The sequence below is a fragment of the Elephas maximus genome, chromosome 7 (genome assembly GCF_024166365.1).
Source record: "Elephas maximus indicus isolate mEleMax1 chromosome 7, mEleMax1 primary haplotype, whole genome shotgun sequence".
NCBI classification, from domain to species: Eukaryota; Metazoa; Chordata; class Mammalia; order Proboscidea; family Elephantidae; genus Elephas; species Elephas maximus.
This window is the reverse complement of record NC_064825.1, coordinates 87,939,655-87,954,603: the sequence shown is the minus strand read 5'-3', so window position 1 is coordinate 87,954,603 and position 14,949 is coordinate 87,939,655. Positions and strand designations below refer to the sequence as shown.

Below are 14,949 nucleotides of genomic sequence, written 5' to 3'. Positions count from 1 at the left end.
CTTTGGTGTTCTTCATTCTCCTTTGGTCCAAGTGGGTTGGGACCAATCGTTGCATCTTAGATGGCCATTCGCAAGGTTTTAAGACTGCAGACGTGACTCACCAAAGTGGGATCCAGAATATTTTCTTGATAAACTTTGTCATAAGCACTTTTTTGTTTGTGCTTCTTTTAATCAGAACTTGGTTTTGTGTAGTTTTTTGGTTTTGCATTCCAATGAAGTTTTCAACAACAACAAAAAAGACCTAACAAAATAGCTACTTGTTTAAAAAGGAAGAAATACAGTCCAAATAATGGAGTAAGAAAAAAGAGGACAAATTAAGTCTATGATCAGGGATTGGGAAAGAAGAAGAATTTGGAAATTAAAAAATAAAACAGGGACTTTCAGATTGTTAAATACTTGACAAGTCAACTGGAACTTACTGAGTGCTCAGGAATGCACAATGGCTGATAAAAAAATAACCGTTCTTGGAGAGATTACATTTTTGTCAAGGTATGAGATAAAGAAAAAAAAAACTACTAAATGATTAAATAATGGAACAGGGCAGTACTTGATTAACTGTTAAGTGTACATAGTAAGCATTTTGAGCTCAAAGATTCAAATATCCTTATTTTTTAAATTATAGCCCTGAGACAGAAAGATTTTTAAAAAGAACATATCTAGTATCAAATTGGGAAAGATGTTCAGTTTCATCAGGAGGTCTATATTGTGCAAAACTTCTTAAAATATCTGATTTCTGAGACCCTTCATTTAAATTTGAAGAATGTGTTGTCAGCTCTGTATAGGATAGATTGGAGCTGGTCAGCTTCTGGAGAGAAGAAAAGAAACGAGAAGGCTATTGCAGTAATAATCCAGGGGTGAGGTGAACAGGACTAATATATGGCTCTAAAGACATAAAAAGGCAGAGAAAAGAGTCAATAAAATTTGGTGAATTTCTAAAAATAAACTATAAGTGAGAGAAAAAGATATCTGAAACAACATTTTTGTTACAATATGAACTTTGTTCTAGGATTTTAAAATATTGAAATTCATTGTTGTAAAAAATTTAATTGCCACAATGTTGATCGTTCATCCTGTCTAAAGCTACTTATTAGTAGTATAACAAAAGTCTATTTGAAAAATAAATGCTGTTTAAAAAAGTACCTGGAATAATCATAAAAAGAGCTATTTTTATACAATTAGCTTAAAATACTATCTTTTCTAAGTGAAACAACTTTGGGTCACTATTTAAAACTTTATATTCTATTTCAAACATATTTTGTTCTATTTATTTATGTATTTCCAACATGAAGAATATGCTTTCTTTAAAAATCCATTCTGAAAAATTTTGGATTTGCAACAGGAACTGACAACATACTCTTCAAATTTCAACCCAGAGTCTCAGAAATAAAGTATTTTAAGTGTTTTTAATAACCAAATGCAAGAATATATACTATGTTCAATAAAATCCCTCCTTGAAAGGGATCTTCCTTAGAAAGGGAAAAATTCTTCCCTTTGATTAGAAAATCATAATTATTAATTTTCACTTTTACCCTAATGGCAGCACTTTATCTGTGCAGAAGAGGGCAGAATAATGGCTCCCCCAAAATGTCCACATCCTAATCCCCGGAGCCTGTGAATGTAACCTTACATGGCAAAAAGGACTAGGCAGCTGTTAAATTAAGAATCTTGGGATGGGGATATTACTCTTGAATATTTGGGTGGGTCCAATACAGTCACAAGGGTTCTTAAAAGAGGAGGGCAGGAGAGTCAGAGAAAGAGATGTGATGATGGAAGTAAGGGTGGTGGTCAGAGAGAAAGATTTGAAGATGCTACTTTGTTGCCTTTGAAGCTGGAGGAAGGGGCCACAAGCCAAGGAACGTAGGCAGCCCCTGGAAGCTGAAAGAGGCAAGGAAACAGACTCTCCTCTAGAGACTCTAGAAGGAACACTGCCCTGCTGACACCTTGACTTTTGTATAGCAAGAGCATTTTCCACGTCTGATCCCAGAATTATAAGAATTTAAATTTGTGTTGCTTTAAGCCATTAAATTTATGGTAATTTGTTACTTCAGCAATGGGAAATGAATACACCCACTACCTAGATTCTACTGTTAACATTTTTCTTTTTGCATATTTATTTTTCATTGGTTATATATTTTTGATGCATTTCCAACCAAGTTGTAGACATTATTAGTACATTTCTTTCTAAATGCTTCAGCATGCATATCGTTAATTGGAGTTCAATATTTGTTTACATTTTTTTTAAGATAAAATTACATATAATAAAATGTATAATTCTTAAGTATACCATCTGATGAATTTGGAGAAATGCATACAACTGGGTAACCCAAATCCTTATCAAAATGTGAAGCATTACCATCATCCCCAGAAATTTTCCTCATGTCCTTTGTCACTCCAGTTCTCTTCCCCATCCATTCAGAGGCAACCATTGTTCTCATTTGTTTACACCATGGGTTAGTTTTTCTGTTTTGTAGAAATCCATATGATTGGAATCCTACAGTATATTTTCTTCTGTGTAAGGCTTTTTTTACTCAGCATAATATTTTTGAAATTCATACATATTGTTGTGTCTGTAGTTCATTCCTTTTTGTTGTTGAGTAGTAGTCTATTGTATAAATATACCACCATTGTTCTTTTCATTAACCTGTTGATGGGCGCCGGGGTGGTTTCCAGTTGTTGGTTATTATGAATAAAGCCATATATCCATTCAGAAAAAGATGCACCTTGGCCTCTATCTCATAATATACAGAAAAATTAATATGAGATGAGTCATAGACCTAAATGTAGAAGCTAAACCACAAAGTTTTTAGTGTTAAACATAGCAGAATATCTTTATGATTTAGGAATAGGCAAAGATTTATCGGGTGAGTCAGAGAAATCAATTATTGTAAAAGCAAAGAAAGATGATGTAGATTTGAACAAAATTAAAAACCTCTGCTCATCAAATGGCACCATTAAAAAAAGCAAACAAGCAAACAGAATGGAAGAAAGTGTATATTTGATAAAGGACAACTGAATAATAAAAAGACAAAGAATCCCATTAAAAATTAGAAAAAAGAAATGGACACTTCACAAAATAAGATATATGAGTAATTAATAAGTTCTTGAAAAGGTACCCAGTATCAGTTAGTCAACAGAGAAATCCTAAATAAAACCATTTTGAGATACTGGTATGTACATCCTAGAATGATTATAATTTAAAAGACTGGCATCCTGAAATATTGATGAGTTCGTGGAGCAACTAGAGCATTATTGGTGGGAATGTAAAATGTTAGAGCCACTTTGGAAAAAGGTCTGGCAGTTTCTTATAAAACTAAACACATACCTGTCTTATGACATGTACATATGCCTATCCAATTCTACTCCTAGATAACATTTATCCAAGACAAATGAAAATGTGTTAAAAAAAAAAAAAAACTCTTGTAGAAGAATGTTCGTGCAGCTTTATTCATTATGCTGAAACCCTGGAAACATCCAGCTATTCATCAATATGAGAATGAATGAAGAGACTATGGTATATTCATTCAATACAATATTACCAAAACCAAACCCACTGAGTTGATTTCAACTCACAGCAACCCTAGAGGACATAGTACAACTGCCCCATAGGGCTTCCAAGGCTGTAATCTTTGTGGAAGCAGACTGCCACATCTTTCTCCCATAGAGCAGCTGGTGGGTTCGAACTGCTGACCTTTTGGTTAGCAGCTAAGTGCTTAACCACAGTGCCGCCAGGGCTTCTCAATGCAATATACTCACTCCTCACTTACTGACATGTTTACCTTCCAAAGACCAGGTCATTATGTAAAAATCAGTGTTATGCAAAAATTGAGGATGACGACATCAGATCACAAAACGGAAGATGACTATATCATCACATAACTGCCAAATTACATCATTATATAACTGCGAAACCACTGAGAATGATGGTCCAGTCAAGTGGATACATAATTTTCACCATCACAGCTAGCATTGTTTTCACCTTGCACCTCAGCATTCATTACTGCTAGACTTAACGTCGTTAATGCTAAGAATAGTCAGATAGTAGATTTTTTACTATTGTCATAAATGTGAAATGTTGAAATAACAAGATAGTCAATAAGTGAGGAATAGGTGTACTATGCAGCAATGAAAGTAACAATTTGGTGATACACACAACAACATGGATGGAATCAAAAACATGCTGAGTAAAAGAAGACTTACATAAAAGAATATATACTGTATTATTCCATTTATATGAAAATTTGGAACAAACAATCTGAGTATGGAAGAAAAAATCAAAAGAGTGGTTGTCTCTTGGGGAGGGAGTAGGAGTGGAGTTTGACTAGGAAGGGACTTGAGCGAACTTTCTGGGTTGATGGAAACATGATATGTCTTGATAAGGGTTTGTATTATACAGGAGCAGGCATATGTCAAAACACAGAGAATGTACAATTGCGCATTTCATTGTAAGTAAATTTTGGGGTAAACGAAACAAGCTGTAAAAATATTCAGCTCTGTTTAATGATATATATGTATTTAGGAGGAAGTGTACTGATGCCTGCAATTTACTTTGAAATCATCGAGAACTAAAGTAGTTCATAGAAACCCATAGGGTTTTCTAGGCTGTAGTCTTACGGGAACAGATAGCTCTCTCACAGAGATGCTGGTGGGTTTGAACCACCCGACCTTTTGGTTAACAGCCGAGCCCTTAACCATTGCACCACCAGGGCTCCTTTTAAGGATGGATAGATGTGATATAAACAAGTAAAATGTTAATGGTCGAATTTAGGTGGTGGTTATATGGGTGTTCACTGTTTTCCTGTATATTTTAGAATTTCTATAACACAATATTGGGGATAAGTCAGAGAATATATTTTAGCAGTCAAGTATTTGCTTTATTAAATGAAATATGTTCCTTATGATTCTCTTAAGTCTTCTATGATTTATTCAAAGATAGGCATTTATGAAGGTTGTATCATTTAGAATGTTCTCAGTAGCAAGTAGAGACAATAAAACCCAAATCATAATGACTTATAGGGTTTATCATCTCACATGACAAGGAGTCTAGAGGTAGAGTGCTTCTGGGATTGGTTATTTAAGTGGCTGAACAATATCATCAAGAACTGTAGTTCTGCTCATCTTCCCGTTTTGCCATTCTCAAACTGATTTTTCTTGGGCTTTTTGGCATCCTATAGTTGCGGCATGGCTGCTTTAATTGCAGGCATCGAGGACAGACAGGACAGTATCTTACAGTAGAAAAAGTGATGTGTATCTCTTAACTAAAGGATAACGAAACTTTTCCAGAATCTTCTCAGCATACATCCCCGAATATCTCCTTGGCCATAATTGGGTCACATACTCACTCCTAAACCAGTTATTGGCAAGGGTAGTACACTGGACCATCATGATTGGTTAAGACCATTCAGGATTTTTCTGAATCACATTGGTAGTGGTGGATCGTAGGACACAATCAGGGTTTTTCCAATGTGAAAGAAGGTGGGAAATCCATGCCAGCAGTGTATGTTAAGCAGTAAATGAAGTGCGAAGTGATTGAAAGCTCTTCTAGTACTACATGTCTGTACTGAAAACATATTGAAAGTGGGAATAAATGCTCTGGGGGTATGAAGTACATATATATCTCTTCTCAAAGCAATTGAATTGCAGGTGTTCAAGATACTGCTTTTTTCAAGTAGGCCTACTCATACATTTGAGTCTGAGAACTACCACAATCTAGATAGAATTCTAAATATTTTTTGTTGATTAATTTAATCCTTAGTATAATTTTATGAGGCAAGTACTCTTGTTATTGCCATTTTCTAGATGAGCAAACTGAGGAAGCAAGAGGATGAGTAACTTGCCTAAAGTCACATAGCAGGTAAACAGCAAAGGATTTGATTTGCTGGATTTGAACCCAGATGATCTGTCTCCAAACCCAGAGTCTCTTAAACACTTTGTTACCTTACTTTTCAGAGATTATGCATGCTGTAGGACAATATGAATTATTATGATATGCCCCTTTCCTTCAAAAACTTCAGAATTTAATTTTCATATCTGAGATAGGTAGAAAAAAATTTTAAATAGATTATTTATTTTAAATTTGTAAATATATTCTGATTATTTGATAGAACATTTCAAAATATAAACTAGAAATGCTTGTTGAAAGAACAAAAGAATTTAAGAATTGAATGTTCTAATATTTTTCTATTTCATAATTTTTTGTATAAATTAAGTTGACTAATGTGACAGTAGTAGTTTAAATTTTAATTAGGAAAGTGATTTTTAAAAATATAAACTTCTAGGCTATCCATGCATATCGGAGATGTTTATTTTGAATACTTTGTAATTCATCAAACCAAGAAACAATCTGGAAGAGTGATCTGTATTTTACTGGACAACATGAGAAACTGTATTGTGCAGTTTCATAGGAGGTGGATTATGAGTGTGAAAAGGAACGTAAAAGTACCCAGTTACAGTTTCGACTGCTCGGACATGTGCCTGCTATGTACTATGTTCCTAAATCTGTTCAGGGTCAAGAATTGAAGAGGTCTGACCAATACACAGCCCATCTTGTAAAACTACAGCCTGAAGCAAACACTTTTAAAAAAGCATGATACTTTCTAAAGGTTATAAAGAGTAAATAAACCATCAAATTACTCCTCACTTATTGTTTTTATTTAAAAAAAAAAACCCAAAAAACAAACTTTAATCCTTGTAGCCCTAAGGCATCTAAAAAAAAAAAAAAGTACTTTTAAGGTTCTGTATTCGGGCTGCTTTACTGAAGTTACAGATCGGATTTTCTTACTAAATTAATATCCTTTTCTCTCATTGACAATTTTATAAGAATTTTTATTAACTTTTAAGAGCCTCTTGAAGAATGGATGGAAGAAAAAATTAAAGTTCTCATATAAAGTTAAATAATGAGTATTTTTAGTGGAAAGCATGATATTGAATTAAAATTCTAGTAAAGTAGAAGTGTACTATATGCTAGTAATGGGTTATGTGGATGACACCCATTTAATCAGTTTTCCATGCAATATTAAAATATATATATTGTGTGTATATATGTATATATATATATATATTCAGGAATCATAATAATCAGAGAAGAGTATGATTCCACTCATAGCATAACTAATTTCACAGGGCATTGAAATGCTGCTTAAGGCTATTTACCCGTATTACACCATTAATGGAAACTCAGGTGGTGTAGTGGTTAAGAGCTAAGGCCGCTAACCAAGAGATTGGCAGTTCGAATCCACCAGGTGCTCCTTGGAAATCCTATGGAGCAGTTGCAGTCTGTGCTTTAGGATTGCTATGAGTCGGAATCAACTCAACGGCAATGGTTTATTTATTATTATAATTCCTGGATATATATATACAATGTATATTAATAACCCAGTTTCCTCTCCCAATTTCTTTAGCAAATCATTTATTTTTCACTGCCCAAAATTCCATTGGCTTTTATTTGTGCTAATTTAGAATGCCAGTATTTATTTCTGTTTAGATATTTGATAAACTTAATGTGCCCTTTTCTCAAACTCCTATAATGCTTTACTCATAACTCGATTATGATAAAACAAAAAAATCCCAAACCTGTTGCAGTTGGGTCGATTCCAACTCATAGTGACCTTAAAGCACAGAGTAGAACTGCCCCATAGAGTTTCCAAGGAGCGCCTGGTGGGTTTGAACCGCCGACCTTTTGGTTAGCAGCTGTAGCGCTTAACCACTACACTACCAGGGTTTCCTCTATTTTGATAGGTAATACATACTACATGGTAGTATAGTTATTCATTTGTATGGCTTTTAAATTCTCTTAGAGCATAGACTAAGACACAGTTTGTAAAAGGTTATAAAATTAATGCATGTTTAAAAAGTCTAGAAGCTCTGCGATAGAGTTCTTTTGTTTCCATTTTATAGATGAGTTGACTTAGGAATATGTTTTGTTTGAAAAACTTTTAATCCACTTCCAATATTTAAAAACCAGTAGATGTCATATTAAAATATGGATTTCTAGAGTTTTAATTTTTTTCCCTCAGTACTTGGAAGAATTGATAGCACATGGTCCATTTTCCCACAAGGCAACAATTAGTTGGGGCTGAATGGAAGATACAGGTTGAACTGGAAATATTGGCTCTTCAGTTCAACACAGTTCCTACCCTGCTTACATCACTTGTCAATTACCTGGATTCTGAAGGAAGCTGAATTTGTGACCCCTGTGTTTATCCCCACTCCATGTGAGCTATTTTGTGGAACTATCTGATAACTACTATTGCTGATGTCAGATGAATCCTGGCTGAAAGCAGAGAATACCAGAAAGATGTTTACTTGTGTTTTATTTACTATGCAAAGACATTCAACTGTGTGAATCATAACAAATTATGGTAACACTGCAAAGAATGGGAATTTCAGAACACTAATTGTGCTCATGAGGAACCTGTTCACAGATCAAGAGGCAGTTGTTCAGACAGAACAAGGGGACTGTGTGGTTTAAAGTCAGGAAAGGTGTGCGACAGGGTTGTATCCTTTCACCATACTTATTCAATCTGTATGGTGAGCAAATAATCCGAGAAGCTGGACTATAGGAAGAACGGGGCATCAGGATTGGAGGAAGACTCATTAACAACCTGTGTTATGCAGATGACACAACATTGCTTGCTGAAAGTGAAGGGGACTTGAAGCACTTAACTGATGAAGATCAAAGATCATAGCCTTCAGTATGGATTACACTTTAGCATAAAGAAAACAAAAATCCTCACAACTGGACCAATAAGCAACAGTGTGATAAATGGAGAAAGGATTGAAGTTGTCAAGGATTTCATTTCACTTGGTTTCACAATCAACACCCATGGAAGCAACAGTTAAGAAATCAAACGATGCCTTGCATTGGGCAAATCTATTGCAAAAAAAAAAAATCTATTGCAAAAAAAAAAAAAGATCTCTTTAAATTGTTAAAAACCAAAGATATCGCTTTGAGGACTAAGGTGCGCCTGAGTCAAGCCATGGTGTTTTCAATCGCCTCATATGCACATGAAAGCTGGACATTGAATAAGGAAGACTGAAGAAGAATTGAAGTCTTTGAATTATGGTGAAGAACATTGACTGTGCCTTGGACTGCCAGAAGAACAAATCTGTATTGGAAGAAATACAGCCAGAATGCTCCTTAGAAGCAGGGATGGCAAGACTTCATCTTGGACATGTTATCAGGAGGGACCAGCCCCTGGAGAAGGACATTATGTTTGGTAGAGTAGAGGGTTAGTGAAAAAGGGAAAGACCCTCAACGAGATGGATTGACATAGTGGCTGCAACAATGGGCTCAAAGATAGCAATGATTGTGAGGATGGCATGGGACCAGCCAGCGTTTCCTTCTGTTGTATATGGGATAGCTGTGATTCGGAACTGACTTGACAGCACCTAAGAACAAGAACAATCTGATAAGGACATTTACTAGGAATGGTGTCTACCTTTTAAAAAGCATACTTTTTGATTCAGCATAAACTTTCTTGTTGATTCAGCTTGTTCATTTGTAGATCATTATTAATTTAAAAGAATTTTATTTTCAAATATTATTGTTACCAATTTCTGAAAAATCAGAAATGTCCCCTCTCTCTTTTGTTAATTACAGTATAGTTGAGTAGTGAAATACGATTTAGTGGAGTGAGAAAAAGCCTTTTTCTTTGGCTTTATTTTGTTGTCTATAGTGTTTTGATTATTTTCAACTGAAGCCATTTTACTTTCTAACTCTTTGTGGTAAACACCAATTTTGTGTGACTGCATTACTTGCTCGGTTAATTATGTATATTAGTGGAAGAAATATGGGACTCAGTAGGGAGATTTGAGTATCAGTCCCTTAAAATCTCTGAGTTTTAGGGTGGACTGGAAGCTATTTCAGGTGACTTTCACCTCCAAAATTCTACAGTTTTATGATCCTACAGAAGGACTGATCATTTAGAATACATCTCCATCTTATGTAGCTGTAAGAATGGATGTTTTGGTATGGCAGATGCATAATATGAAATTTGTTATTGCCAACAGAATGAAAATAATTCTGATTTGTGTATTCTAGTTATTTTAAATTTTGAGGTAGTTTATTTCTAAAATAATTTATATGCCAATCTTTTGGTCCTAATGAGATAATTCCAGTGGTGCTTTGCCCCAAAACTATATATTTCTTTTCCAGATTATCTAGTAGAAATAAGATCTCTTTAATCAAATAGAAGACATTTGCAAGGCATATCTGTGCTTTAGATCACAAAGATGCTACTGGTAAGAAAAGCCATTTTAGCTTGGATGATTATCAAGTTCAGAAAGGTGTGCCCATAAGATCATTGACTATAGATCAAGATAAACTCTTTAGTTGACTAAGTGGGCAGAGAACTGTAACTAATAGACGGACGGTTTACAGATTTTTGAAAAACCAAAGCAAAGAGCAGCATAATCATGGAAGTAATACTGGTATACCCCTAAAAAGTGAATGGATCAAGGAAAAAGCTTACATTTTTTTCATAGCACGGAACGATATACAGCATTGTCGTGGACTGAAGTGTCCCCGAAAAATACATGTATCTATTTGGCTAGGCCATGATTTCCAGTATTGTGTGATCATTTACCATTTTGTCATCTGATGTGATTTTCCTTTGTGTTAACAAATCCTATTTCTATGATTGTGATGAGATAGGCTTAGTGGGAGTTATGTTAATTAGACAGGACTCAATCTACAAGATTAGATTGTGTCTTAAACCAATCTCTTTTGAGATATAAAAGAGAGAAGTGAGCAGAGAGACATGGGGGACCTCATACCACCAAGAAAATGGGACCGGGAGCAGAGCACATCCTTTGGACCCAGGGTTCCTATGCAGAGAAGCTCCTAGACAAGGGAAAGATTGATGACAAGGACCTTCCTCCAGAGCTGACAGAGAGAGAAAGCTTTCCCCTGGAACTGGCACCTTGAATTCGGACTTCTAGCCTGCTAGACTGTGAGAGAATAAATTTCTCTTTGTTAAAGCCATCCACTTGTGGTATTTCTGTTATAGCAGCACTAGATAACTAAGACAAGCACCTAGTACAAAACAGAATGGGATAAAAAGATGAAGAAAAAAAAACAATATCAGCAATATTGTTGCAATAGCAACAGCAACATAAATCTTTTTTTAATACAATAAGAACTGAATTCTCAGTACAGAATTCTGTGAGCTTTCTACAACTAGAAGATTAGGAATGCTAATGGCAAGACAAATAGAGAACATGACTAGAGGATGCAAGTACTGTATAGGTATAAGATAAATAGTAACTGACCGGGTATAAGAATGGCCATTGAGTGTCCAAAAGGTGCAGCACATTGAAAATACATATTTTTTGTTATTCTTACCATTTGCCTGTCTTTTATTTGAATTCATGATATGAGTGTAAAATCAGGAGATCAATTTTTAACAAATACTGTATAACAAATTATATATCACCTTTAAGTAGTATATCTGGAGGCAAGATTTTATGATAAAACAATTGTGAGATTGTTTCAAACTAAACACTCTGTGAACACATGTAAAATGTATGACACATAAACCTGTAGTTGTCCAGTCAATTTTGACTCAAAGCAACTCTATAGGACAGGGTAGAACTGCCCCATAAGGCTTCCAAGGCTGTAATCTTTACAGAAGCAGACTGCCAGATCTTTCTGCTGTGGAATGGCTGGTGGATTTGAACTACCGATCTTTCGGTTAGCAGCTGAGTGCTTAACCACTGCACCACCAGGAATCATTCTATAACACATAGTAAGTACCAAATAAAGTGATAATTATTTTCAAATAGTAAGTCTTAAAAATAATAAATATTGGAAAAATTGTTATAGGTGGAAGTTGAGGTTTTTTTGTTCTTCATGCTTACAGAAATAACAAGAGCATATAGGATAGCAAGTGATGTTTGTTAAAAACAAAAGAAAACAAAGGTAATTAAGAACTGTATCACTAAAGGATATTTTAAAAATTTCCTTAAGCACAACAGAGATTTTTAAGCTTTTGTGAGAGGAGCTACTTTTCATTTCCCTGAACTTTTGGGAATTGTTTGGCCTGAGGGTGGAGTGGGAGTTAGTGTGTGGAAGGAGAAGCATATAAGAGACTATTGATAATATACCTACCAGTCAAGTGGGATGCCCAGCAAACTATAGGAGTATGGAGTGTGTGTTTGTGTGAGTGAGAGAGAGAATATGTGTGATGTTAGTAATGTAATTTGTAGAATTTAGATTTCCATCAGACCTTAAAGGTATATGTCATTCAATTTGTGATTTTCCTGGTTCTTAGTGTGATGGAAGATTTTTTTTTTTATTGTATCTTGAACATTTAGTCTATTGTGATATGAGGCTCTGGGTTTTACTTAATTAATGTTAGCAGGCAGTCACCCTGTTTAGGTTTAGCACATAGGTCCTGGCCTACTTTTGTGGGATATGGTTCCAGTGACAACTTAATTTTCAGAATGTTTACGTTGCCTTTTTTCCTTTTTTTGCTTTATCTGGTGCTTCTGGTGCTTCCACTAGTCTCTCCTGCTACTCCCTGAGGCAGTAGAAGGAGTTTGCCCAGCCTGGGATGCCTGATGTCTTTAGGTAGGGGAAGGGGGTCTTTAGTTCATGAAGACAAAGAGCGCTGTTTAGGCCAGGCCATTTGTTATGCCAAAATTTGCCTTGGTCGTGCCATTTAGCTGCCCTATGTCTCTGGATGGGGAAAGGGAGTCTCAGTCTTCTGGGGAGCAAAAAGGATTCCCAGGCCAAGGCTTGTTACGGTGGCGTTCCCTTTGCCAGTGTTGCCTCTCTATCGGGTCTCTCTAGGTGGGGGGAGTCTCAGGCCCAGCAAGGAAGGAATTTGCTTCCCCTGGCCCTTGCTGGTGCTACTGGGCTCACCTGGTATTGGCAGTGGGATTCCTGTTGGATCCAGGGTGGGAATGAACCTACCTGGGCTGTCCTCTATTGCTGAGTTGGGGTCAGGGAATTTCGCACCTTGCTTGTTGCCTTCTGTTTGGTGGGGATCGTAAGATGCCCAGCTACTACAGTCTGGGGTCCTTAACCAGTTCACCCTCCTCTTTCCACCTTCTGATTTCTCTTTTTTGTTACCTCTTACATTATTTCCAAGGGTTTTAGTTGTCCCGAACAAAGATAAGCAGGGAGGAGTTAGGAGAAATAGTCTATACCATCTTGTCCAGACCGAAAGTCTACAATGTAGTTTTTAAAAAAATATGATCTACCTTCAAATAATGTATCACTTCAAGTATTGTGTACGAACTTTATATGAAGAAAAAAAATTCTTTTTTTCTTCTCATCCCTTGTCACATTGTTGTCATATATTTTACTTTTATATATGCTATAATCATACAATACATTATTTTATTATATAAATATTATTATATATTTAAAATGTCAGTTAACTTTTAGAGGAATTTAAAAGAAGGAAAGATTTTTGTTTTATCTTTTTTTTATCCCATTTCTGGCACTCTTCAGATCTTCCTGTAGATCCAGGCTTCTGAACTATATTATATTCCTTCTGCTTCACGAACTTTTCCTTTCTTTTAACATTTTCTGGAGAGTAAGATCTGATGGTAGTGAATTCCCTGAGTTTTTACTTGTCTGCGAAAGGTATTTTTTAGGAATTTGAGGTTCTGTTCTTCATTTTTTTCCTGCTCTGTCAGGGTGCATCTATTGACCCTGATTAGAACAGTGGTAGTGGTAGCTGGGCACCATCTAGTTCTTCTAGTCTCAGGGTAGGTGAGGCCATAGTTCATGTAGACTCTTTGTCCTGTAAACTAGTTTCTTTGACTCTTTGGTTTCCTTCTTTTTCTTTTACTCCAGACCAGTAGAGAACAATGGTTGTATTTGAGATAGCCACTTGCAAGCTTTTAAGATCCCAGACACTACTCACTAAACTAGTATGTAGAACATAACTTTATGAACTGTATTATGTTAATTGACTGAGATGTGCCATGAAACTATGGTCCTAATCCTTCAAACTTAGAAATCTAATTCCTCAAGGTTTTTGGTTATGTCTAAAAAATATCCATAACTGTGCCTGCTATGTGCTTTATTATATATATGAATATATGTGTGTACAGTCACATAGATGCATATACATATATGTAGACATACACATATATATATACCTACACACATATATGGAGCCCTGGTGGTGCAGTGGTTAAGAGCTATGGCTACTAATGAAAAGATTGGCAGTTCGAATCCACCAGCTGCTCCTTGGAAACCCTATGGAACAGTTCTGCTATGAGTCAAAATTAACTTGACGGCAATGAGTTTATACACATATATACCTACATACGTACATCTCTATACACACATATAGTTTTTGCTTTTGTTTCAAAATTATATGTGTACTCTTTAGTGACATCATTTACTTTCATCAAGCTGTGTACACTTCACCCTCATTCAGTGTTACCTCGGGTAGAGTTTTAATAGTACCTCTTGGTCCCCTTTATCAGCTGCAGAGGGTTTCCACTAGTGTCCTTAGCTACAGTTTTTGTTGCTTTCGCCCCTGCAGGTTAAGGCTTTTGTTCAGTAGGGGAAATAAGGAAGATAGTCTCTGGTTGCTCTCCCCCTCCTCAGCCAGTACTATGGGATAAAGCTCTCAGTATTCTTCCTGATCTTCCCTGTGAGCATCTAGTGGTTTTCCTGGAAGTAAAAACAGTGGCTTCTTGTTTTTACTGTAGCCCACACTCTGCCTTTAGCAATTTATTGAGGATTTCTAGCTGAATCTTCTTGCTGGCTTATATGGCATTCAATGGCTTGTACCTCAGGTAAGCAAGCAAATACTTGAGTGTTGTTTCTCTCTGCAGGCACCTGTCTCAATCCAGATTTAGAGTTAGTTGTTTGATCTGTGACCTCATTTCTCCAACGGGTCCAAAGAAAGTCATTAATTTGCCATCATTGGTTTGTCCAGCTTTTTAATCTTTTTTTCTTGTAATGATGGAGGGATGTTTCTTGTA

The 14,949-nt window shown here is 35.8% G+C and overlaps 1 protein-coding gene across 1 annotated transcript in view; it reads left to right on the top strand.

The window, feature by feature from the left end:
* CCDC73 (coiled-coil domain containing 73) overlaps positions 1-14,949 on the top strand; it is a 138,049-nt gene that overhangs the window by 25,736 nt on the left and 97,364 nt on the right. The window lies entirely within an intron of this gene.